Source organism: Siphateles boraxobius, unplaced genomic scaffold, assembly GCF_051911475.1.
Source record: "Siphateles boraxobius isolate OS27281-9 unplaced genomic scaffold, OSU_SipBor_1 1, whole genome shotgun sequence".
Classification (NCBI taxonomy): Eukaryota; Metazoa; Chordata; class Actinopteri; order Cypriniformes; family Leuciscidae; genus Siphateles; species Siphateles boraxobius.
In genome coordinates this window covers 25,633,453-25,652,834 of record NW_027508699.1, presented here as the reverse complement: position 1 = coordinate 25,652,834, position 19,382 = coordinate 25,633,453, and the positions used below count along the sequence as shown (strand labels likewise).

Genomic DNA, 19,382 nt, shown 5'->3' with positions numbered 1-19,382 from the left:
AATCCTTACAATGAAAAAAAATTCAATTTAAACAGAAGATCTTCTCCTTTCCCTTTCATTGTTCTGTGGTGTCATGAGTGCAGGTAATTACCTATCGCTCACCGACTCAACCACCCAGACAAATTTGTGTGGACACAGGAGCAAATATTTGTGTCCACTGCAACGACCACCATCAGAGTTGTCCACTCGATCTTCCTGTGCTTGTCTAGCATACAAGGATGACAAAAGGACGAATCCTTTCACTTCCACTGGACCATGATGAAGACCCATTGCAGAATCTCAGACAAGACAAGGTACAGGTGAGGACAAAACCTCTAGCGACTCAAAGGTGGTCTGAACAGCCGCAGGGCTAGTGTAACCGCACACAGCAGATTACCCAATACTCTAACTCAAAAAGTTATACTGATGCCAAACTGCTATTGCTGTATGCTCATAAACCAAATAATGGCATTTTCTGTGGCTGATGGCCTCAATTGCCTTTCCTTCCGTTTGTCTTTCTGTACTGGCTTTTCATTTAGGCACTCTGAATTTCAATTACAATCTAATCTAATCTAGAGTCTCCAGAATAGTAATTATCCCCAGAGCAGGAGGGGAAACCCACTGTAAATACTCTCCCACGAACAACCTAAAAAAGGAAAAGTACCTTAATTTATCAAGGAGAATTAAGGATTAATCAATTTATTAAGGAAAAACAGCACACGGTCTACTAAGGGTGTGGACAGGGGTAATAGATAATCATGGGAAAAGAAAAGGAAAAATACAACTGTGTTAAATGTGAAGCCCGAAATCCGACAAAGCTTATTTATGCAATACTTCTAAAAAAATCTCAGATGTGAAATTTTTGTAAAGGAGGTGTAGCAAAGTATTGCAATGAATGACAAAATAGCCTTTTCTGTGGGATTATTGGTAAACATTTACTCATGTCAAAGTCACATCACATAGAACTGCAGCACACCATAAATATATATTTATAATCAATATCAAACATTTTCTACACATCTTAACTATATAGTTAATTAACTTCCAGTAGCTGCTCAGTCTCTCACTGCTCCATGTCTCTCATCTCCCCTGGAGGCTTCTTTGTCTCCAAGTGTAATAGCTTCTGCCTGCTTTGGAGCAACTCTTGTCTGGGAACACAAAACTTGTCTCTGTGAATGACTGCATGTGTCTGGGGTCAAAAGTCCACAAGAGAAGTCCTTCAATACAGCCCTCTGCTCCCAAATGCCAGACAAGGATGAAGAAATATTTACAAAAAAATATATATTTTTTTTTACTTTCCAAACACGATTCTGTGACACATTAAGTCATTATGTGAGTATATGCCAAGGACATATGTATTAGTAATTAAAATTAGTGTAAAAGTAATTAAGCATACCTTGCTGTATAACTTAAAGGGGGAAGAAAATCACCCAAAAATTTCTGTCATTATATACTCAGCCTCATATTGTTTTAAACTTTTATGACTTTCTTTTTTTGTGTGTAACACAATTAAAGATATTTAGAAAATTTCTCAGTGTTCTACTTTTTTTCCAGTGTGTTTGTTTTGGACCCCATTGACTTTCATTGTATGGACAAAACAGTTTGAAACGACATGAGGGTGAATAAATGATGACAGAATTTTCTTTCTTTTTTCACCTATTCCTATAAGTATGCACAAGACTGAGACTTTTGGGTTTTGTTGTGTGGGTTATCACACATAAGCTGTTTTGAAATGTTTTCCTGAAAAACTGAACAGCCAGGATACGATGAATTGAGCATCAAATCTGGAAATCGACCAGCAAAAACATTTACAGAAAAAAATATCTATTGTCGACACACATTCCATCAAACAATTATCAGATGTTGTTGGTTTGTGTGTCTTTATGCATTTGAGTGGTTGCTTTGTAAAACTACAGTAGTTTTGACATCTGAATAAGAGGGAAAAACACTCACTGCAGCTTAAAGAAATAACACCTGCCCATGAAACGACAGCTTTTGTCCATCTGCACATGGTGGGCAATGTTTTCATTCATCAGGGGTGACTTCTACCGTAAAGAATATGGGGAAACGCACTGGAGGGAAACCCATGCTATGAGCTCACCTGTCTGTGCAATGCCTTTCACTTCTGACAGACCTGCACTCTGCCATTGTCATTGCCCTCTCATGGTCCATTCATCCATTGACATAAAATAAACGGGAAATGAGAATAAATGGAAGTGCTCGGCATGATCTATGAACGGTAAGGAGAACCTCCGATAACAGCGCAAAGGGACAACCACAGTCTGTGCACCAAATAAATAAATGTCATATTTGTGCGGTTACATCAGTGTCAGATATCGATCAGTTGCGTGATTACAGCCCTCGCACTTTCTCCTATTGTAACATGTTGGGCTCAACAAGCCATAGCATTTCACATAATCTCCCTCGCAAGAGAAAAACAATGTTGCGTATTGTGTAACCAAAACATAGCGTCAGTACCTGCAGGCTTTCAACCCAAAATGAGCACAACAGAAGACTCGGTGCATGTATGAAATAGACCTGCTATTGTGAGTGACACTACTTGAGTTTCCTGCACAATGTGTATGGCACAGTCTCCGTAAGGTGACCCAACTGGGGCAGTTTATCAGTTAGCACCCTGGAGGTTTGATGAGAGAGGAAAAAACACACGTTTTTCAACAATTATTCATCAGTTTAAATTAAAATAGCCACCTGTTTTTAATCCATTTACAATTAGTGACCTCTCTCTATGGCTAAGTATGGAGCAGTTTGTCCTTTGGCTAAACCAGAAACTGTATTGTATAACCAAATATAAATGATGTTCTTGGGAGATCTCAGATATCAAATTGCCATTTTAACATTTAAATGCCCCTGTGCACAGTTTGGTATTTTATCTTTACACCATTTAGTAGTTCTCAGCTAAAACACGCAACCACCAGCATGAGGCCGCATTCATTAATTCCTCCTTTGTTTGCAATGGAGAGTTCCTTGCAAATAATTTGTGGGATCAGACTGCGAACATCGTCACTTAATGAGATTTAAAAGATATTAATCAGAATTACCAGGTTAATTAAGTAGAACTAATTAACCCTTATCAGAGTGAGGTCATTAACGTATCTCACAGCCAAATATTTGAGGCAAATAGTTGCTATGGGATTTTAACACTTATAGGTTTAGTCTAGTCCTGGGCTGGACTAACATGACAACTAACAAATTACTGCTGAAAAGAAACCTCATGCTGTGAGAAGCATGTTCAGACTCACAGATTCTTAAAATACTCTCCACACATCAGTCAAACAAACTTATACAATTACCAGTTATTCATTCTGCGATAAAAATGGGACAAAATGCAAATATTCTTTGACACCCCATTAACTTAGTAAAACTTCCCTGCTATGCGTTTCTGTAAGCGTTTTGTTTTGAATATGCACTTCTATTTTACTCCTTTTGTGTGGAAATGCATTTTTCTACTTTAATGTGCTTGCTCATGACAAGCAGACATTCAGAGAAAGCCCTTTCTGACAGTTAGCTTAGTTTTCGACGCAATCCTGGGTGTTTTCAGGCTTAAACAGGTGGAACTAGTCCTACACTGGCTGTTAGCAATCAGGTCTTTGAGCTGCTAATAACTCTGAGAGACTCCAGGGAGCCTAACGTTGGTTCACACTCACCTATAGGCTCATTCACACCTGACTGGACAAGACCGGGCTGCTTTGTCCCATCATTTACTCACCCGCACATTGTTAAAAACTTGTATGACTTTCTTCCTTTGTGGAACACAACATTTCAACTGTTTTTGTCCATAAACTGATAGTCAATGGGGTCCAAAACAACACTGAACCCTATTGAATTTCATTGTATGGACAAAAATTAATTATGCAAATAATGCGATCCGCAGAAAAAAAGAAAGTCATACAGGTTTGAAACGTAATTAAGGTGAGTAAAAAAAAACCAACATTTTTTCACTATCTCAAGAAATGTGCATTGCTCTAAAATCCACTCATGCGGGCATGAAATGACAATGAAGAAAAAAATCTAATCATAATCATTACATGAAATAGTAATGGTAATGAGGTATAATCTGGCAGGAATAATCTGTCTTTGCATTCACATGCAAGCAATTAGCAAAATATCTGCTTCTAAAGCACCACCGAAACCAAAAAAAACAGCGGTCCTTGTGAAAATTCCCCAGCATTAATCTGCACCTCAAATGGGAGTTTCTGCTTGGCACTAGTCATCTTCTCTTTTCCCTGCGCTGATGTCAGTATACATGTAGCCAAGCAGGATAAGACTACAGCAAGCGGAGAGAGAACTCCCTGGGAACAAAGCAGGACTTTTATCTACGGGGTAAAGGGTGGTCTTCCCGACACACACATCTCAGGAATTCCTGACATGGACTAATGCTAGGTCAGCCAGGAGCCACACCAACAATAATCTACTTTCAATTTGTCTGCTGAGGGAAAAAGAAAGAGAAGGCCAAGTGTATGTTTCTGTGGGAGGCATGGAGCTTGGCGTCGAGCCCTCTCACGTGGCAGAGTACTAACCCTATAACCACCCTATATTGCCTAAAGTCATCTACTGTCAGTGCGGTGAAGGACAAATGCATAAAGGAAAAATGAAAGCACATTATTAAAATATGTTGCATGTGTTTAGAACACGTGACACTTAAGCGGAACAAGGAAGAGTCATATTCACAAAGCTTATATTAATAATAAAAATATGTCATTGATGTAAACAATGTAAACAATCATGTTATTTTTAGCTTTTGAACAGCACCTTTTATAATTAAGGTGCAACATTTGTACATTTGAAGAGAGATTACATTATCATTATTAAAATAAAATAATGGTTTAAAAATTGTGGTGAGAATACTACAGAGTTGTACTATATTATGAGCATAAGAATATTTAATAGCATTTTACATCTTACAAACAACAAAAGTGCATATGTGGTGTTTATAAAAAATACAGTACATTTATTCTAGGATACATTCAATTGATCAAATGTGACAGTAAAGACTTTTACATTATTACCACAAAAAACATTTTTAAATAAATGCTGTTCTTTTGAACTTTCTATTCATCAGACAATGCTAAAAAAATTTACCTGTTTCCACTAAAATGTTAAACAGCACAACTGTTTTCAACATTGATATTGATAAATATAAATTATTTCCTGAGCACCAAATCAGCATATTGAAAATGAAACTTTCAAACTTGACTTAAAATAAAAACGTACAAAAACAAATGACTCGCATATATTAAAAAGGCATCACTTGTTTATACTGATGCTACAGCGCAGCAGTTTATTTTACCCAGGATATGAGGGTAATGAGTCCATTAGAGATAAGAGTGTCTGAGCTCGCCCTTGTCTTAGTTGTTCTTCAACAGTCAGATAACAGATAACATGTCACAAGCCTCAGGTCTTTAATAAGAAAGGGGGCGTTTAGCCCTCGGTGGGATAAGCAGTGGAGCTTGTTGATCCCAGATGATCTGATGGCACACTACCACAAGATCTGGAAAATATTACAAAATACTCTCTATTGGGTTTTTCTCAAAAAACCTACAGGGTGTTAATTGTTAATTGACATTGTCCAGGAAAGTAAGCACAGTTGAAGTGATGTCCATCTGTATCATGTATATCTGTGCCAGGCCTTCTCACCACATGGTCAGCAGGGTAAGAACAGGAAACCAGATGAAGCTACCTCAACGTTCATGGTGGCATCAGTCCATTCTCACATCTATTAGCTGAGAGAGTCTGAGGTGTTATCTCTCCATCCCCTCTTGTGTGTCCGTTAGAGCTGGGACACTATCTCAGCCCGCCTTTGGTCACTCTGGTCTGTAGTGAAGTGATTACTGTTGATCAAAGCTTAACAGAGCAATAAGGTGCTGGACTGAGGAACAGGCTTTAACAAGAGGGACTGGACCTGCTGTTCCTTTGACCTCGAATCCATAAAACTTTTTGAATGGCTGGCAAAATCTCCTTACAAATAATTAAAAAATAAAGTGCACATGTGGTGTTTGTGACGTACAGTATTAATACTATTGCTCTGCAAAGTAGACAAGAAAGAAAAATACTTGATTAAGTAAGAAACTTCTTGACAAGCTTAATGGCATTTTCAACATTCAATTTACAGTTATTCAATATACAGTAATTATATAATTATAATTACTATAATAACTATGGAAGCCTGTTTCCATCTTAAAAAAAAGAATAATAAAAAAACACTAATTACGACTTTATACAGTACCGTTCAAAAGTTTGGGGTCATTGCCAATACTTTCATTCAGCAAGAATGCGTTAAATTGATCAAACATAATAGTTTTATTATTACAAAAATGTCTATTTCAATAAATTTAGATTTTTTTTTTAAATGTTCAATTTCTTAAGTATTCATGAAAAACATGTATCAGTTTCCACACACACACAAAACGGTACGGTACACGCACGGTAGAATTCTTTGCATTCCCAACTTTATTTCATAAATCGCAACCTTTTTTTCCCATATATATATATATATATATTTTACAATTGCAAAATGAGTTGTGACAGGCATATGAAACAACCGGGAGCTCAAGCAACCTCTTAAACAAACAGACCAGAAGCAACAGCGTGCCAGTTCCCATCACGGACCACACAACTCGACCCCGACCCAGATCACTGCACACCGCCTTTTTCCACAACTCCTCGAAATGGCGCCTGTGATAAAGATCGAGCAGGACCACATGAAGAGAAAAAACAACAACTAATTACACTATTACTGCTGCAGGTTGTGATAAAGTTCCCAATTGCAAATGTTCACAGCCACCGGCAAAAAAATATATTTTGTGCTTCCCCCCTAAATCTGGCACATGCTGGCATCCTGCATGAAGTAGCAAACATCCTGTCCGGATCATGATAGCTTTAAATAAACATGGCATGTAATGTATATATATATATACTGTAATTGTCTTCAGAGATATTTGTCACAAAAACATGATTGGAAAATGTAAGCAGATTTTAAATATTTGGTAATCTTGTTTTCACCCTTGGAATGTGTGGGTTTAAGGAAGGGGACACACGCTCTTTAGGAATGTAACATGAATCCTAATGTGAAATTAGCATTTGTGGGGTGGTTTACTATTATATTTCAGATGTCCTTTGGTTATATCTGACAGCTGCAGATAGCCTAAATAAAGGGTTAAAACATTAAAAATATTCCGATGTCATTAAAGTTGTTTTTACTGATTATTCATGCCTTTCTCAGAATTGTTGACTCATTCTGTATCAATGAGCCTGTGATCTTATCATTGGCTTTCAAGTGTTCAGACAAGTCTTATCAAAACACCATGTCATCAGGTCATGTTAAAAGTTGCTCACATATAGGCCTCTATATAAATAAATAAATAAATTATATATACATATATATATATATATATATATATATATATATATATATATATATATATATATAATCTGCTTCATATGTGAATATATAGCCACATATCTTTGCAGGATAACATTTACCCCAACTTTCTCAATCATGTGTCACATAGACTGTAGGACACTTTTGTAGAGAGTACTTCAGCAAATATACTGATGCTTAAATTTTTAAATAAGTTTTCACAGAATTTGGGTTGCATTAATTTATAAAAAATACTTTTATCCAGCGAGGATGAATTGAATTGATCTGTATTGAATTTATATTTCAAGTAAATGCTATTCTTTAGAAATTCTGTTAATCAAAAAAGCCTTAAAAAGACATTTCACGTTGTGCAAAATCACGATTTGCACAAAAATATTAAGCAGCACAAGTGTTTTCAACATTAATAATACATTTTTTTGAATCAGCACATTTATGAAGGATCATGTAACGCTGAAGACTTGAGTAATATATATTAATAATAAAACTAGCAAGAATTTCAAAAAATGACAGAATATCCAAAGAAATACTTTAGAAGTACTCTACATACATCAATGTTTTTTTTTTTTTTTGGTAGACAATTACAAATATAGGAAAATTCATAATTTGGCAGGTGAAGCAACAGACCTGCTAAACACTTCCTTGTTAAACCTTCTCTGTTTGGGTCACAAGAATCTGCATTGCGTGCAAAGGCAATCAGAGAAGTGCATTAGCATAACTGAAAAGGTGTCCCTCTGCATATGTGATGACATACTGTACACTGTAACATTTGGACTGAAATTACATCCACAATCTAGAGTTACACTGTGCTCCCTGTTATGCAGATATTTCCCGCCTTAACCCTGCTGTAGGCAGTCAGTATCCAGTGGCGGGACGCGAAAGGCTGCAAGAAGCCTCTTCTCCATCCCTGGAGAACCTGGTGCAGTACAGACTGTTTGTCTTAATGTACTACATCCCCGGCTAGCGCCTCGAGGCAAACACTGCCATAGTATTTTTCTATATGAAGGTCTCCCAGGTGCCTGAAACCATATAGTGCATCTTACAAAAGGTAATTAAAAAGAGCAAAAGCATGCACAGAGAAACTGTAACGCAAGTCCTCTCCTTTCAGAGGCCTATTTTGTAACCGCTGTCGGAGGGGTAAACGGATCTGCGGTGGCCTGGCTGAGAGCGAGGAGGAGGGGGGCGGGCGATTAAGGATGCCTCCGGGGCATGAAGCAGGATAACCAAGCGAAGATTATTCATCTCACTGTGAGAAAATCCAAGGGCTATGGCATGGCGGCACCCCACCCTGCCTGTCTACGGAGCACGGTTACCTGCTCACACACACTCTGGTCTTTGACAGTTCACTCCAGAATACATTGAGGCTTCTATGGCTCCATTTGTCCCACTGTCGGGACAGTCACAAGGTCGTAATGCGATCCATAATTTTTCGGTCATCACTCGCATTGGTTCCAGTGTCTAAGAAGTAAATAGGTGATAAATTCAGTGATAGGTCCTATACAACTACATGGTGAAGTTATGGACAATTCAGTAAGGGATAACGTCCTGAGATTCGCCCATTCTTTTTCATCTTCTGTAGAAAATGTTTTGATTGTCTGTTAATTTTTAATACATGGTTGCAAATACTATTGTAATTTTAACGGCATCTTGTGTCTTTCAGAGATACCAAATTTTAAAGTTTGACAATAAAAAACTTGTAAAAACATTCCTATGAAATAACTTCTAATAACTATAACTATATAAATATATATAAGTTGTATATATATGTATTTTTTAAAATTATTATATATATAATATCTATATAACATTTATTTTTTATTCTTATTATCTTTAATCTGATTTATTTTATTCTAGCACTCTTTTTTGTAATAAATTAGGAAATAAATACTAAATACTATTCAAACAAATCCCTCCCTTATGATTATATTAGATCATATTAAAATTTAGCCAGAAGTTGTGATTTCTGTGATACTTATTAACCTTATTAGTGTGCATTCAGAAATACAAGATATAAACGTTTTTTTTTTCTTTTATATTTTTGTAGGTCTCCCTCTTTCAATGTCATAAAAAAGATATTTGGAACTGGTCTACAGAATACAAATTTATGTATTTAATTATTTATTTATTTATTTGCCAAAAGCTATTTTGTCATGTTTATCATGCAAAAAGCACTTTTATAAATAAATAAAACTGATTTGAAACTAGAGTAGGAAATCAAGGGCCTGGGAAAAGGGCCAAATATACAGTCAAGAGGACATTACACAAAAATATTTAGAATGATCCCATTTAATATAAATTTGTTGTTGACATGAACTGGATATAATTTTTGTATAATTGGTAATAAAACTGTTAAATCCTGTAAATGTTGGAACCGTTATACAATCCTTTGGAGAACTACACCTGTTGCTGAGGCCTAGGGGAAACACTGATAAGCAGACATGAGCTTTGACCACCTCTCAAAACAAGAGACCAAAAAGAAAAGGTGGTAATTTGTCTCATTGCCAGAGGGCAGTATCACCTTCTCATGATCATGCTTCCCTTCCTCCAGTTCTCTCTCACCTCTGTCTTTCTCAGAGTGACACTTTTCTAAAAATACGGAAGGAATCATCCCCCCCCCCCACCCCCCGTCTCCATCTTTGACATATTGTGTTCACTGTAACTGAAGCCTCTTCTCTGTCTTCTCTACTCTTTCTCTCTCTTTCTTTCAGGCTCCCCATTTTTTTTCCTTATGCCAATGTCATCGCCTCTCAAGCTGTGATCTCCAGGGACCTCCGAGATCAAACAAACTGTCCCCAGTTGACATTTCTAACGGAAGTGGTGAGATCTGCAAAGAGCTGGACATTGAAGGCTTTGAGAACATTCCAGAGGTCTATGATCTATCTTAGAGTCACTCTGAATCATGCAACTCATGTCTATCTGATTCAAACATTCTAAAATAGAAATACATTACTAACATTAAAACTCTCAGAGTTACAGATACAGTAAGTTGTGGCCTTATTACGTCAGAAAATATGTTTTCTATTCAAACAATCAGGAAATACTTATTGTAAAAAAGAGCCTAAAACATGAAATGTAAGATTAAAAAATGCTCAGCAACAACAAATATGGATAAGATAAAAATGACCATGGAAACTGAGCATAATGGTATTTTAAGAGCTCTAGAAAAGATATCCCAATGCAACCATTTTCAAAATTACACCCATTTCTTTCTGTCACAGCAAACAGCATGAAAATAAGCCACTTCACTGATTAATTGTGCAATTTCAGCATGGGAAATTCTATAGTGAGGCACAGGAAGACAACAGCAGTGATTTCAAACACTCATTCCATGTACATGAGTGTGAGACTCAAGTATGTCTCATTTAGCCCAAACTGCAGTGGAGGTTAGGAGATATTTTGTGTTTTGTATATAAAAGCCCCTTGTTCACATTTCAAATCCATTTTGTAATTATCATTTCCCACAGACATGAGAGTAGCCTCATTCAGCTGTCTGTGTCACAATAAATCCATCCCAAAAAAGGAATAATTACTTTTAATGGCCGGCAGCTCCTCCACTGGGACCGCTCATTGAGACAATACAAAAACTATCCGTCTCTTCCAGCAAAACATGACAGTTTATAACGCAACACCATTTGCATGAAACTCAATGCGATTTAAGTTATAAGAATAACTGTGCATGAAAAGCCAACGCCTGTTTTGGTGATGCTGATGGTGAAACAACTGCACAAACCAGATGGAATCATCTATTTGTGACATTTACAAGGTGTCAGGGGTATAAGGGAAGGTTGTGGAACTATGTGTGTTGTATTGCGATATCTCTCTGAGCCAGATCCAGCCAGGGCATTTGGAAACAGGAAGACCCTGCTAGCTTTTCTGTGAAATCATGGAAAAGGACAGAACACTTTCCCATCTGGGGCAAAACCTATAGTGCAACCAGAGGCTTGCACCTGGCGCAGGTCACCTAACCATCTCACAAGCAAAAACAGCCTTCCAGATCACAACAGACACAAAGTATGACATAAACAGACTTTATTACTAGTTTTAACTGACGATGCCAATCTAGGGATGTGAGATGACATTAAGATGACACCACAAATAAAAACAGAAAACATTTCATAGTGCAAAATATCAGATTAAAATTAAATCGTTTTAAAATTCTCATCTTTTACTCACCAACTTGTTGGTCCAAATCTGTAGGACCTTATTCTGTGGAATACAAAAGAGGATATTTTAAAGAATGTTTCAACTGTTTTTGTCATTCAATGATAATACAAAGTCCAAAACAACACTGGGCCCCATTGACTTTCATTTTATGGACAAAACATACTGAGAAATTATTCAAAATAGCTTGTTTGCGTTTCGCAGAAGAAAGAAAGTCATACAATTTTGGAATGACAAATGTGTAAATGGTTACAGAATTTTCTTTTCTTTTCTTTTATTGTGAGCAATCACTTCAATTGGTGATACATTAACAGACTGCACATTACAACATAGTGTAAGAAAATATATTCTGAGAAAGTATTTCTTCTTGTCGACCATATGACCTAGAGTTTCTGATCTGGTCCCAGATGCATCAACGTACCCAGTAAGTTAGAACTGTGTCTTAAGAACTAGTCTGACCAACCAGCACTTAGTTATGGCTTATCAGTCTTACTTTTTGGATTCAAATAAGACCAATCTACCTTTTTATGTACTGACTGAAAAAAGTTATGACCAGTCTTAAGGGGAAAAAAATAGATGACTTAAAGTTTATGCAACAATGGTCCAAGTAAAGACTCAGTTAAAGTCAAATTTCAAGTACATTTTTTATGTGACTGCAAGTCCATAATGGTCTTAAGTGGAAATTGCTGAGTTGCAGTAAACTTAAAGAAAAGACAATAAGGGTCTGGTTTGCAGAATATGACAGATCCTGCGTCCACATAAAACTGTTTTAGGAAAGGACTTTGATGTCCTTAAACATCTCTAACTTCAGCACCCTGCAGGAAAAATCTTATTTCACGCTGCTATCCTGCAGGAAGTGAAGTTCTCAAAGACAAGAGAAAATAACAGGCTGCCTCGGTAGATTTTTGGCGTGGCTCTCATATACCTTTAGAGCTGAGTATGGTGTGCCCAGGCTAGCCCAAACCACAACCCCCTGTGGAGCTGAGAGGACCCAGCCCATGTCTAACCCTGTCTGAGAATATTCCACAAGAGACAAATGCACCTCCCGATCAAGTGTCCAGCAAGGTGTTCAGAAGGAACGTGGACCACCGCTGTTAAAGAGCAACTCAAACATCCGTGACCTACAATCAAGGACCTTATGGAGCTATTGGAATGTGCTGCATTGAAATGAATGAAACAAATTTGTCAACAATCAGATCTGACACGCATCTCCAGTTTCCACTGTAACATGAGACGAAGCTAAAGAAACACCCCTATGGTTACTTATAATCCCATATAATTACTAGCTTCGCTGCTTATCGTGAGATAGAAATAATAATGTCAATTCTGTCTTTCAAGGGAGCTTTTCAAAATTACTTTCAGTAACCCATTACATAGCATTTGAATCCACCCATTTCACATGAACAAATTAAGAATATTTGTCTGACTATGGAGCAAATACATTTTCTGAAATGATGTTACTGTTCTAGACATATGGATTAAGGAAAACTATCTTTAGTATGGGCTGTTCTAATATCTAGTGATGCATTTCCCATTTTTCGTGCCATTAAACTGTCCAATTCATCTACCACGTAAAGAGGCAACACTGACTTTTGGTGAACTATAACCTTATCCCACCCACATATGACGTGAAACATAAATAGATTTGTGTAGTTTCTTGAAGTTATCAAATTTAATTAAAAATGGTCTGGATGGATGGATGGATGGATGGATGGACGGACAGACAGACAGTCAAATCTAGCTAGCTGTGGTCATTATTGGTCATTGCTAATAGACAATGCATATAGACGTGGGCCAGGTTAAATTAAAGGTTGGGTCTTGGCGTGGTTCAGACTCACCTGCCCCACAGGTCTGTGGATGAGATCTGAGAGCGGCCGGAGGCCTCAAGGCGGGCCTGGGACAGGGGCAGGATGCTGAGGCTCATGAGGAGTTCTCCGCCTCTCACGGCAGGGTCTCTGTCAGTCAGCGCTGGCCCCCTGTAGCCCACAGACTTGCCAGGACACAACATAGAGAACACACAGGTGAGTGTGAGTGTGAGTGAGGAAGGATCTCTGCGTGGGGCCTTAGATATAATACAGTCTAATGTTCTCAAAGGAAGACAACTTGACGGATGATGGACAAATAGGCCATAATTGAGTATATTTTAGAGGTTCAATACTTGTAATTTTGAATGATGGATTTTGGGATAAAACAATGTTAACTGAAAAAAGATTTGGTGAATAGTAATTGTAGTGCTAGTTTTTTTTTTGTCAGTTTTGTTGTTGCTAGTGTAGTAAACATAAGTGTCACGTTTGTCTGTAAAATTGCCATGTTAAATGAAATACCACACTTTGATAAATTAATAATAATGCTGCTAAATGTGTACTGTATTGTCTTTGAAGTGTATTTTCCATGCAGTCATGTGTAAAGTAGCAGTGCACGCAGTATTTAATCAGTTAGCGCTCCTTTAACCACTTGATGTTGTCTTGGAAATCAGCCTGAACTGTGAAAGTGTTTATTCATTTAAACTCCATAGCTATTTCTAAAGCTAACTTCACTGCAGGGCTTGTTATGGGCATCTACACCAAGCTGTTTTGCTTGTGACGAAAGTGTGTTGGACAGCTTGCAATAATTCCATAAATCCTGGCAGGGGGTATGAGTGTTTTTCCATGACTGTGATTCCTTTATTAGAACTCACAAAATAACAGCATTTTCCAAGAGATCAAATATAAAGGTCGAGTTTAAAAAAAATCTCTTTGATAGCCAACACCAGCACATGTTGGCATTAGGTATGACTTATTGTGCCAAACCTCCATGAATAGGTTTCCGAATGTCAACAAAATCTTTTCTAAACACGAGCATTGTCTATGAATATTCTTAAGACACAGTGTCTCACAACTGGAGTGTATGTGTGTCGATACAGACGTTATGGGTGGATGTGTGTAGTGAGTAAGACTAATCACAAGCCAAAGCAGAACCCACCTAAGCCTGGGGAAGAGTGAAGAGGGACTGTCAGAACTCAGCTGGGTGCCACTACCTGGACTATTAGTCATCACACAATAGGAGCCATTTATAAACACTGAAAAGAAAAAGAGATTGGAAAAATTTGTTATACTGCACAGGGTATAATTTTCCCAACAATAGACAAATATGTTAAGAATGAAATGCATTAATTTTACAGATGATTTTAGATGGTTTTCATGCTCAAATATATACGTTACCATTAAAAATGATTGGGTTGGTAAGATACTCTAATGCTCACCATACAAACCGTAATATTACAAAACATCATTACAAGTTCAAATAAAATGTAATTTATTACTGTGATGGAAAATCTGTATTTTCAGCAGCCATTACTCCTTTAGTCACATGATTCTTAAAAATAAACTCTAATATGCTAATGCTGTTTATTTTTCTCTGACCTTTAATCATAACTGACGTATTGTGTAGTTGTTGGTTTTATCGTGGTTTTATGTTTGTACTATGTTATTTTGTGTATGATTTTATTGATTGATTGTCCTTAGACATATTGTATAGCACATTGGTCAAAGGTGGGTTGTTTTTAATGGTGCTATAATAAAGTTGAAGTTGAAGAAACTGATTTGGTGCTCAAGAAACATTTCTTAGTTATGCTGCTTAATATTTTTGGTGAAAACTGTGATCCTTTGATGGATAGAAAGTTCACAAGGAGGTTGGCTTAAAGGAGTAGCTCACCCTTTCTATTAAGACTTTTTTCAATGCAACACAAAAAGAAAATAATTTTTGCATCCCTTTTGAATGTCCACATTCATTCTAACTGCACAATGTTAAAGATGTCCTTTTGTGTTCCACAGTCAGATTAAATAAAGCCATACAGAATTTAAATGAAATGAGAGTAAATAATGATGAATTTTCATTTTTGGGTAAATATTATTTTAACAAAACACATTATGTAGAACATCAGGTAGCTTGACCAATAAATAAACTCGCACGGGTTCACTCACGGGTACTAACAGGTTAAGGATGGTGTGATGTCCGGGTGACTAAGATCACAGGCCTTTCGAGCGTGGAAACGCAGTGCAAAGTGGTACCACTGGTTTGTACAGGCCTCTTAATATGCGTCTGTCACGCAGACCATTGCAAGCACATTCAGGTTCTGTTGGAGCCGTATGAGTAGTAGTTGACTCCATGCATATATTCACACCATACGTGGGTGCGGTTACTCTAGTTCTAGATCAGCTAGTTTATGGCTTAGTCAAACTGTACTGCTGCCAATACAGACACGTTGACATGCACGTTTTGGATGGATGCTGACACGTTGAACAACTGTAGTTTCATACCATGCCTTAAATGTCCATAATACTGCTTTATACTGTTATATTTCAGTTATGTTAGCCAAGGGTGACTAATAAAATAAATCAGCTTCATTTCAGGGCTAGACTGGTGTATGGCAGCACATAAGAGGAGGTCAGCTATCATGTCTCCTTTATGACTGTACCTGGTGGGATTCTCCACGATTCCACCAGGCAGGGCGAGGTTGCCCACAGAGGAATGTTGTTGCTGTTTTAAGTGACTATTACTACCTGCTGTCTCTCTTTCACTTGGGCCTCTATTGCCTGGGGATTCGATTGGATTGGAGCTGTAAAGTCTTGTGTTCTATGGGGCAGGTCCCAGGGGTAAATTGATGGGAGGCAGGACCCTCATTCAGGCCCAGTGGGGGGCTACAATCGCAGGCCTGCCCTAGCCTTTGGGCTGCCCTGCTTCCGGCTGAAGAGGCCTCAGCAGGAAACGCTATCCCAGTTACACAGCCCAAGTGAGACAAACAACTCTATCGGTTTAGCTAAAGAATCAATCGTTGATAGAAAAAAGGCATATTATCAGATTTTTGAATAAATAAATAAATAAGAAAAGATTGTTATAAACTACCAATCAAACCTTTGGAATAATGTTTTTTTTAATTTATTTTTTATGTTCTTAATGATCACACCAAGGCTGAATTAATAAAAAATAAAGTAAAAACAGTAATGTGGAAAAATTCTTGTAAAAGAGCTGTTTTTTTTTTTATTTGAATATATTTTAAAGTGTAATTTATTCCTTTTAATGGTAAAGCTGATTTTTTTAGTAGCTAATACTCCAGTGTTCAGTGTCACATGATCCTTCAGAAATCATTCTAAATTCAGAAATCATTATTCTCTGGAATAAATGAAAAAGTCTTAAATAAATGCAGCATTGATGAGCATACTTCTTTATAAAATATTTAAAAACTCTTAATTATTCCAACCTTTTGACCTGTATTGTAAATATATTTTTGTATTTGATGGATGCATAGATATGCTGTGAACAAAAAGACATTGTTTCATTCCCACAGGTGGAGCTACTCCAGATAGAAAGGCCTTCACCAGGCAGTTCCAGTTCTATGCTTTTAAAGGGGTATGATAATTGGCAATTCACATCCACTCTGTCACATAACACAAAAAGTGCTGAAGGAAGAGGTGAGAAACAGCACTTCCCCTGCCTTAGAAATCTCAAAAAAACAATAAAGAGAAGCCATGCGTAATCCCAAATGTCCCAACATGGCAGGTACAGGCCACTACGATTGGGTTTGAAGAGTTGATGGTAAAGTCCTTCATCTCCAGTGTTCGGATGTAGTGGTGTGGCTGAGAGGATGGTGGATCCTCATGTTTGTGTGTTTGTATTCCTGCTGCTTTGAACTTCAAGTTTGAAAACAAGTTTGAGAAAACACGTTCAAGTTTGTTACAATTCAAACATGTCACCATACCGGTCCTGACTTCACACTAATAAAAGAATTCAAGAAACTCTGCAGAAGAACAAGCGTTTTCCTCAATGCCTCTAAAAATCCTTTAATGAAAAATTAACTCTTCGAGAATATATTTTAACAACATAAATACAGTCAAAACTATAAAATCACAAGCCATTCCTATCCTTTAGGAAGCCCTTCTTCTAGATTCCCCAGCCATACAGCGTGGATGGGGGCACTCAGTCAAGATTAATGTGAAAATGTGTTTTAATTATGAAATAGAATAAAATATTTAAAAAAAAATCACAATTGCTTAATTGCCATTTGCCAAAATAGGCTTTCTAGCTTCTATTGCAACATTTTATCATCATATTTTGATTGGAACATTAACCTACGAACTTGCATGCCACGAAGAAAGGTATGATGAAATATTTGTTCCAAGTTTATACTCAAATTTTTAGTAGTTAGTTGATTATTTCACTGTATTGTTAGTATAATATTCCTTTTTGTTTTATTTAGTAATATTATAAATGTTCTGCCATCTGTATTTGCTCAGTATATATTGGTTTCATAGTTGTAGTAGAGACAGGTTTGTTTACGGTCCGACAAAACGGGCAAATGGGCCACATATGTTTTTCTAGCTGGGGATACTTTGAGTTACATTGTTGCCCCCTTTTGTTAATTCAGACGCCCCCCCCTTCAGTGCTCCGCTGGCGCCTGCTCTGTGTACCAGGGGTAAAAAAAAGTTTTCTTTTGTTTTCTTAGTTTTTCTTTGTTAAATTAAAGGGTTAGTTCACCCAAAAATGTACTCACCCTCATGTTGTTCCAACTCCGTAAGACCTTTTTTCATCTTCGGAACACGAATTAAGATATTTTGATTAAATCTGAGAGATCACTCCTCCTATAGGCTTCTAAGGGATTGAAACTTGCCAGCCCCGTTTAGTTATTAAAGACATCGTTAAAATAGTCCAAGTGACTACAGTGGCTCATTCTTAAGTTTACAAGCGACGAGAATACTTTTTGTGCGCAAAAACCCCCAAAAATAACGACTTTATTTCAACTATTCATTTCCTTCTCTGTGGGCCTCTGGTCAGTTAAACTAGTGTAATTGCGTCACACGTACGCTCACTATTGGTCGACGCTGGTCATGTGGGTGATGCGTGTGACGTACAACAAAAGAAGCTTCAGCTATTACACTAGTGAACTGACTCGAGGCCCAGAGAGAAGGAAATGAAAAGTTGAAATAAAGTCGTTATTTTGGGGGTTTTTTGCGCACAAAAAGTATTCTCGTCGTTTGATAAACTTAAGATTGAGCCACTGTAGTCACTTGGACTATTTTAACGATGTCTTTAATAACTTTTCGGGGAACAAGTGTCAATCCCTTAAGAAGCCTATGGAGGAGTGATCCAGCTCTCAGATTTAATCAAAAATATCATAATTCGTGTTCTGAAGATGAACGAAGGTCTTACGGGGTTGGAACAATATGAGGGTGAGTAAATACTGACAGAATTTTCATTTTTGGGTGAACTAACCCTTTAATGTCTTGTTGACAGTTTTATGTAAAAAAAAAAAAAACTCTTGAAAATTATACTTCTAAAACTGATGTAAATAGTTAAATGCACATTAATTTCAAAATCGATTGTGTGAAAATGATTTATATACACTTTCACAGAAAACTTGAGAGAATATAATTATTGTGCATCAATTTCCAATCAAGCCAGATTTAACACATTATAGAAAAACTTAAATTATTTGTGTTTATTAAGGATACATAAAATTATATCTGATGCAATTAGCCATCGTAAGACAAAGGAGTCAGCTATTTCTATTTTATTTAAAAAAAAACAATAATGTTATTTCCACCACAGAATACTTTTAAACACAATTCGGGATGTAGTGGAAATGTTCATGACATTTCAGAAAAATGACCCTCCAAAACACGAGTTGGGAAACGTGTGTTTTAGGACTATTTAATTTCTACAGATCCAAAAGTGCCTATGTTGGAGAATATTAAAATTAATGAGAAATAATAATATATTACTTTATGTATATTATGTAATTCATCCAAGTGTTAACACTGCACAGTCATAAAAGGTCAAACAAGCTTCAAAATCACAAGTACATACACCC

General features: G+C 36.9%; 1 long non-coding RNA gene across 2 annotated transcripts in view; it reads right to left on the bottom strand.

Moving 5' to 3' along the window:
- Nucleotides 1-1,017: 1,017 nt before the first annotated feature.
- Nucleotides 1,018-19,382, bottom strand: part of LOC143739188 (uncharacterized) — a 47,500-nt gene continuing 29,135 nt past the window's right edge. Inside the window, exons 2-5 of one of the 2 annotated variants that reach the window (XR_013204144.1) lie at nt 14,498-14,594; nt 13,375-13,526; nt 11,549-11,581; nt 1,018-1,127 (exon numbers count right to left, since the gene is read on the bottom strand). This is a non-coding gene — a long non-coding RNA (uncharacterized LOC143739188). Of the gene's footprint in view, nt 1,128-11,548; nt 11,582-13,374; nt 13,527-14,497; nt 14,595-19,382 lie in introns of those variants that run through there. The other variant, XR_013204146.1, reaches the window with a different exon arrangement.